General features: G+C 37.0%; 1 pseudogene across 1 annotated transcript; it reads right to left on the bottom strand.

Moving 5' to 3' along the window:
• Positions 1-854: 854 nt before the first annotated feature.
• Positions 855-4,093, bottom strand: LOC149566886 (G-type lectin S-receptor-like serine/threonine-protein kinase At2g19130 pseudogene; annotated as a pseudogene). The gene is made up of 2 exons (XR_016362310.1): positions 3,664-4,093; positions 855-3,565 (listed from the first exon to the last, which is right to left on the bottom strand). The product of XR_016362310.1 is annotated as a G-type lectin S-receptor-like serine/threonine-protein kinase At2g19130 pseudogene (transcript).
• Between the last annotated feature and the right edge of the window lie 2,969 nt (positions 4,094-7,062).

The raw sequence follows: 7,062 nt of genomic DNA, 5'->3' as shown, positions 1-7,062 counted from the left end.
TTAATATAAAAAAAATAATTAATAAGAGTAATAAAGAATTTTATATTATTAATAGATAAAAATTACTTATATGAATCTATACTAATAAATATTACATATATTTGAACTACATATCGGTATCTGCTGAATATACTAGTCTTATATATAGCTGGTTTCTATTATTAATGGGGGCACGGATTTCCAAACTAATCAAACATTGTCTGTCCACATCTCTAAGAATGGAGTTATTTGATAGTTTAGAACTCCACATAATAATCAGCAGCTGGCCCACTGATAGGCCTTTGTGTACGGCAAAAGAATGCAGTGGAGCCAAGCGCAAGGTGAGTCTCTGTAGATGCCCTGACATGGTGAAATACAATTGGAAGAAACTTATATAGTGATACGAAAGATGATAGAAAAATGATAGAGAATGATGAAAGGTTTTGGGTTGGGTTGTTCGTCTTCACCGAGAGATGCGCAATCTTCAATGAAAGAGTAAGACCCATATTTAGAAATCCAAGAACCCATCTCGAAATTCAAGAACTCAAAAATACTATACATTTAGCTCAAATCCTTTTCCCAGAATCGATACTTGAACATCAATAAATATTAGTGTACATAATTAAAATCGGAATAACCCATTAGCTTTCACCATAAATTTTTTATCACTTATCTATCCAAAAGCCATATGGTTAGCTGTACTATCTTGCCATGTACTATCTTCCCAGATACTAGATATTTCATTTAGGTCTAACTTTAAATACTCTAAGATAGCAAACTTTAGCATCAGCAAACACATTTCGAACAAAAACTTCGTTGTATTCACACAAGAAGAAAATTAACTCGGGTCTTCTTCCACAATCGTCGAAAACAAATTCACAATATAAAAATAGAGTTGTATTAAACACTTTATACGTGCAACATTGGCTGGACAACCTGCATTTTTCAGCGTTAACTACTGTCACTTAAATCACTTTCCAGGCGTCCGACAATGCCAGAAAATCAGAACAATCCAACCATAATCCCAAGGAATAAGCCTATCGCTTAATTAGAAGGATATAGCCTACATTAATTTAGATATACACGATATACATAACTAAGATTTAAGCATTACTTATCTTAGAATATATTATCCCCCTTATAACTACTATCATTGTCATAATTATTTTATGTTGTACCATTGCCATTGTTGTAGCTGCTTGTGTCACTTCCGTGTGTTGGGCTAAGCATAGAGCTTGGAATCTTTGGAGTTTGAGGTTCCATCTTTCCTTCCAGCATCTGCACTACTTGCCTCATGTTTGGCCTTGATTCCTCATCCTCTTGAATGCATAAAATCGCTGCAACACATGCTCTTCTTACATCTTCCACGTTTGCCTCCTCTGCGATACCCTCCTCCACAATATTTATCATGTTCCCTTGGTGAATTTGAGTTCTAGCCCAAGAGGGAAAATAAGACTTACTTGAATCTTGCACATTTATGTCCAGATTTCTTCGCCCAGAAATTATTTCCAAAAGGGTCATTCCAAAACTGTAGACGTCAACTTTAGGAGTAATGGGAAGACCGAAAATCCACTCTGGAGCCAAGTATCCTCTTGTTCCTATTGTAGTTGGCAGCACACGGCTAAAATCTCTATCCATCAGCTTCGCCAACCCAAAGTCAGCCAATTTTGGTGACATATTGCTATGCAGCAGAATGTTTTCAGGCTTAACATCACAATGAATGATGCAATCTCTGCATTCCTCATGGAGATAGAGTAACCCTCGTGCAGTGCCTAGTGCAATCTGTAATCGGGTCTTCCAATTGAGAACTTGTTTATTTTTGGATTTACTTGTAAACAAGAAAGAATTGAGAGAGCCGTTGGGCAAGTAGTCATAAATCAGCAAACGTTTCGATCCTTCTACACAAAACCCTCGTAACCTGACCAAATTGACATGTTGTATGTTTCCAAGGGATCTGATTTCTGCACGGAATTGCTTGTCATCTTGTCTCGAACCCTTCATTTTTTTCACGGCCACGTCTGTACCGTCTGGTAGAGATCCTTTGAACACTGACCCAAATCCTCCACTCCCTAACTCAGACCGGAAATTCCTTGTTGCAGTTTTCAACTCGTTGTAGGTAAACATTGTCAGAAAAGGGTCTGTGGAAGTTGTACGCCTGTCCATTGATAGTAGCTGGTGCCTCCGCCAAAGTAAAATTGACGAGATAACCAGAGCAACTGTGAGTGCACCAACGATACCAATCGCAGCGCCCACAATACTTATGCTTTTGCGTTTATTTAAAAGTGTAGAGGCACCTACTCTAATGAAGACTTTCGAATCGCTATTTGATGGATTAGAGTTGCGCATGCTTAGCAAATCTCCAAACCAGATTTTGCAGTGCCCTGAAGACAGGATTGAATGAAAACGCGGTGCATGAGCAATCGCTTTGGCAGGTTTTCTGGCAATCTTTCTTTGTTGATATTGCAGGGTGTGAGGATGAGAAATCATCAGGCAAAGTGACACCAAGGAGGTCGATGAATCCATCTGTACTACCATTTATGCCATCGCATCTTAATGGAGTCTTCCGAACACAGCCAGTTGATGCCCAGTCTTCCGAGAGCCATGCTTGATTGTCTCTTGGTTTGAAGCCTTCCGCGCAGCTGCACAGCTCAAGATTTCTGGAGTCACAGATTCCGTAAGCACCACATGTCCCATATACGTCGCATCGATCGCTTGGCCCGGACCACGCCGTGTTCCAGTTATTGCCATCGAATACTTGTTCCCTGATTTCTCCGAACCGAGTCAGGACTAAACGTACGAGTGCATTGAAGGGAGGAACCAACACATAAGTGTAAAACAAACCAGTGCTATTCTTTTCAAATCTGTTCCTCATGTGGTATCCGAGACCGAATGTTGAAAATCCGCTGAAAGATCTGCCGTCCCAATTTCCGGTCTGCCAATACTGTACGGAATTGTTCCATGTGAGTACGAATTGTTCGGCCCCAGATGGATCCATGCCACAGGCAAAATGGCCAGGAGCAGGATCCGTTGAGCTTTTCCATGAAGATACATTATGACGATGTCCACCGTATACCAGCCCAGGCAACATGGTATCCGTTGGATTCTGGAAACTCTGCCAAACAGTTTCAGATTCATTGCCTGCAGTACTGGTCAGCATTACAAAATTACCAGAATCTAATAGTACAGCGCGTGATGCCTTGGTTGCTATGTTGGCTGACCAAATAGATGCGCCCTCTGCATCAAACAGTACCAGATTGCCTTCTCTTGATAGCTTTAAAACGCTAGACCTGTTCCTGACGGGAGTCTCCCTGTTGGCCACCCAAACAACCGTCTTTTCTGGTATTTGGGAATACCAGATGCCAATATACCAGTTGCTTCCGTGGGGCTGAAGAATCCCAACTCAAATGTGCCGTTCTTTGAAATTATTGTGTGATTTCCATCAACCGAGTCACCCAACAAAAGAGTATCTCCAGCCTCGCCATAACTCTTGAATTTAAAAAACCCAATAATACCACAAAGAAGGCCTAGGAATAATTTTCCCATTTTCAAAAATCCCTCTACCGCAAATATCTTTCCAAAAGAACCTCTGGGACAGAAAGCCCTCTGATTAATGCACAGTTTCAATTCAAAGAGGCAATTAAAAGGCTTAGCTGTGTTTAACAAAATAGATGGTCAAAAGCCTACCTTTCATTCCTTGCGTTTCAAAGGGTTCAGAGATGCAGTCAATGTCAGACAAGCTCATGAATTGGACGCATTTGCAATAAACAGTCCCAGTCCTATTTCTGGGGGGAGTTTCCTCGGTTATTATCAAAACTGCAAGAAAAAGAGCTCAACATATTCTGCCGTTTTCCATTGATAAGTTGTTAGCAACAAAGAGAACCACTTAGGTTAAGAAGAAACGGCTCTCTGAATTCTATGCATGCGTAGAATTTTCGGTTCAACAGATTCGATGGGGGAATCAACCACTATGGATAGTGTCAATGTATGTGCGAAGAACATATTTGGTCCCGTTTTCCATCACAAAGTCGTTAGCATCAAAGAGAAATTGCTGAGGTGAAAAAGAAACGTCGCTCTGAATTCTATGCATGCGTAGAATTTTTGTTGCTCAGATTTGATGGCTGTAATTAATCACGGGATCAAATCAACCACTTTATATAATGTCAGTTTCTCGGGAATTAAGTCTCGCCATTTTGCTGTAACACCGAGAGCGTCTCCAAAGTAAATGTTCCCAATCCGTTTACTGACAACTCAGCCAGACATGATTGAGGACCTTATTGTCAAGGAGTAGGTCAATATGATAGCATCTTCAATAGTTTACCGTTGATTAGTTGGTCTTACTCAAATTATAGACCGACAAGTGTATATCATATATTCAAATCAGAAAGTCAAGGGAGTATATAATTATTTATCCTATGATACTAATAAAGATAAGGGTTGTGATTCATTTTTCTTTATTCTAAGATCTTATTCAAATATAGTAAATTTGGTCGGAAGTCTTATAGTCTAATCTCAAAGGTAGGACAATAATTAATTATTTTCTTTTTTGTGATACTTGTCATCTTGAAAGAGTTGTACTTTTGTATGATTGTAAATCATTAAAGAAGATCATAAAATTAAGGGATTAGGTAGGTAATTATTTTCTATTCTATTACACCGACATAATGAAAAGTAAAGACTGAAATCCATTATCTTTAACTCCTTTGTTTTGCTGCAAATTGTAGCCAAATAAGATTGTGGCTAAATAGTCAAATTACAAAAGTCAAGGGAATGAGTAATTAAATTCTTATGGCCACTTGTCTTGATGTTAATATAAATAAGCCTTGTCAGATGATGTTAAATAATATGTGGGCTTTGAAGCTTAAAAAAACTCTTCTATAAAGTTAAGATCATACTATTAGAGATTTTCTTTAAAAAAATTGTGATATTTTTACATAAGATATATTATCAAATGTTATGATCATGATGACCTTTGATGGCAGAATAGGTGACATAGGTGGAGCATGTTGACGTGGATGAGAGAGTGGTCCACCAATTTTATCATCAGCTGGTGAACTTGAGTATGACATTTGGCACCAAGCATTGGATAGTGAATGTAGAGCTCAACAATATGATCATTGGCAAGCACGCTAGCTAGCAATATCAATGCCAAGGATCTTGGAGGTAGGTCAATCTATGCACAAATCAATTCAATTCTAATGCATTGACATTGTTGGGTTTGTGCAATGACTCTAAGTGTAGAGGGAAGGAAGGGCATGTTGAAATTGGCAGAGAGGATGGGATAAGCTTCTATGGAGGCATGAGTGCATCAAGTGCTCACACATAGACCAGTCTCTCTAGAAGTGATGCTTAGGACGTGTGAGTTATAATAAAAAAGAATATATATATAGTTCTCTCCTGAAGTAAAAACGGAGTATTAAATGAATAACATTCAAAATATAGTTGAATGACAAAAATTTTGAAAATAATTTTTATTTGGAAAATTTTCATAAGGTATTCAAACAATTTTTTATAATAAAGACTTATACAAAAATGTTGGTAATATATATTAAACTTTTTTAGTTGATCTTGATAAACATGTACAACTTCTTTGGATGCTATCATCACCCTATATGAGCATGCCTCTAGGAATAAATTGGATAGGTTACAAGTCGATGAAATCTAAAGAACTGATTTACTCTTCAAGCAACTTGGTTGTGTCTATCATGTATCAAGTTCATCCTTATATTATTTATGTTAGATAAATTAAGAATACAAATTAATTGGGAAACAAAAAAATATTTATTTTGTTAATTGTAATGCCCACATAAATTATATGAGGCATTTTGAGAACTTTTTTCTTTTTCTTTTCCTCATCTTGTAGTTCCTTTTGAATTAGCATAACATCATTAATATAATTAGGTGTTAAAAATACTTGTGTTATGCCCTTCTAGTTCTCATCTCGATCGATGGGCTGAGGGAATACAAGACTAAAATACAAGATCTATAGAGCCAATACTTTCCAAGAGTATTCAACTATGATTTTAAATCCAGAACAATTTCAGTAGCACAATAGTGCTCTTAGAACAATGCTCTCTATCTCATAATTCTCTACAACAATGTCTTGCACTTATAGAGTTTTTGTACAAGAGTAGACAATTTCTAAAGTGTGTGCATTCAATGCATTGATAAATTATTTTAGAAACTTCCTTTATGCATAATTTTTTCCTTAAGAAAAAAGAAAAGCAAATAAATTACCAAAAACATTAAACTTTATGTTTTCTTCTCCAAGTCCATCCTTGTGGAAGATTATGCCCATATTTAACATATTTCTAAAAAATAAAAATAAATATTAAATCATGATAAAGTTGGGTCACCTTATCCCAAAAATCTCCAACTTGATGAAGGCCTTAAAGGAGTTACTATATTATAGTATAGGCCCCAAGGCCCATAGAACCAACACACCATCTAAACTTCTCAGTGTTAACTAGCTTTGACAATGCATCTGCAACATTCTCGAGCATGACAACCTTTTTCCAACTTCACCTTTCCATCTTCCACCATATCACAAACAAAATGATATTGTACATGAATGTGCTTTTTCCTAGCATGGAAAGTAGAATTCATTTCTAAACAAATAGGCCTCTAGCTATCATAACAGATAATAACTTGTCCTACATCAAAACCAATACCAGAACACAATCACTTAAGCTAAATGGCTTCTTTAAAATCATGCATAGTTTTCATGTACTCTACTTCTATAGTGGAAAAAGAAGCTATAACCTACCACTTGCTCATCCAACTAATTGCACAACCAATCATCATGAAAAATATCAATCGGTGGATCTTTTGCTATCAATGTCATCGACCCAATTTGAATCCATATATGCACAAATGCAAATAGAATATTAAGATACATGAGATTTAGCATGAAAGCACAAGATATTCTTATATTTGCCTCTCAAATATTTGAACACTCTCTTAACTACATCCTAATGCACCCTTCTAGGATTAGCCATATAGTGATTAAGCACTCCCACTACTTGGGAAATGTCTAGTCTCATATATACCATAGCATACATCATGCTACCAGCAACACTTGCATAA

Source organism: Cupressus sempervirens, chromosome 3 (assembly GCF_028749045.1).
Source record: "Cupressus sempervirens isolate cs-2001-9-10 chromosome 3, ASM2874904v1, whole genome shotgun sequence".
In the NCBI taxonomy this organism is placed as follows: Eukaryota; Viridiplantae; Streptophyta; class Pinopsida; order Cupressales; family Cupressaceae; genus Cupressus; species Cupressus sempervirens.
Note: the sequence above shows the minus strand (reverse complement) of the source record. Positions and strands in the feature narration are given on the sequence as shown.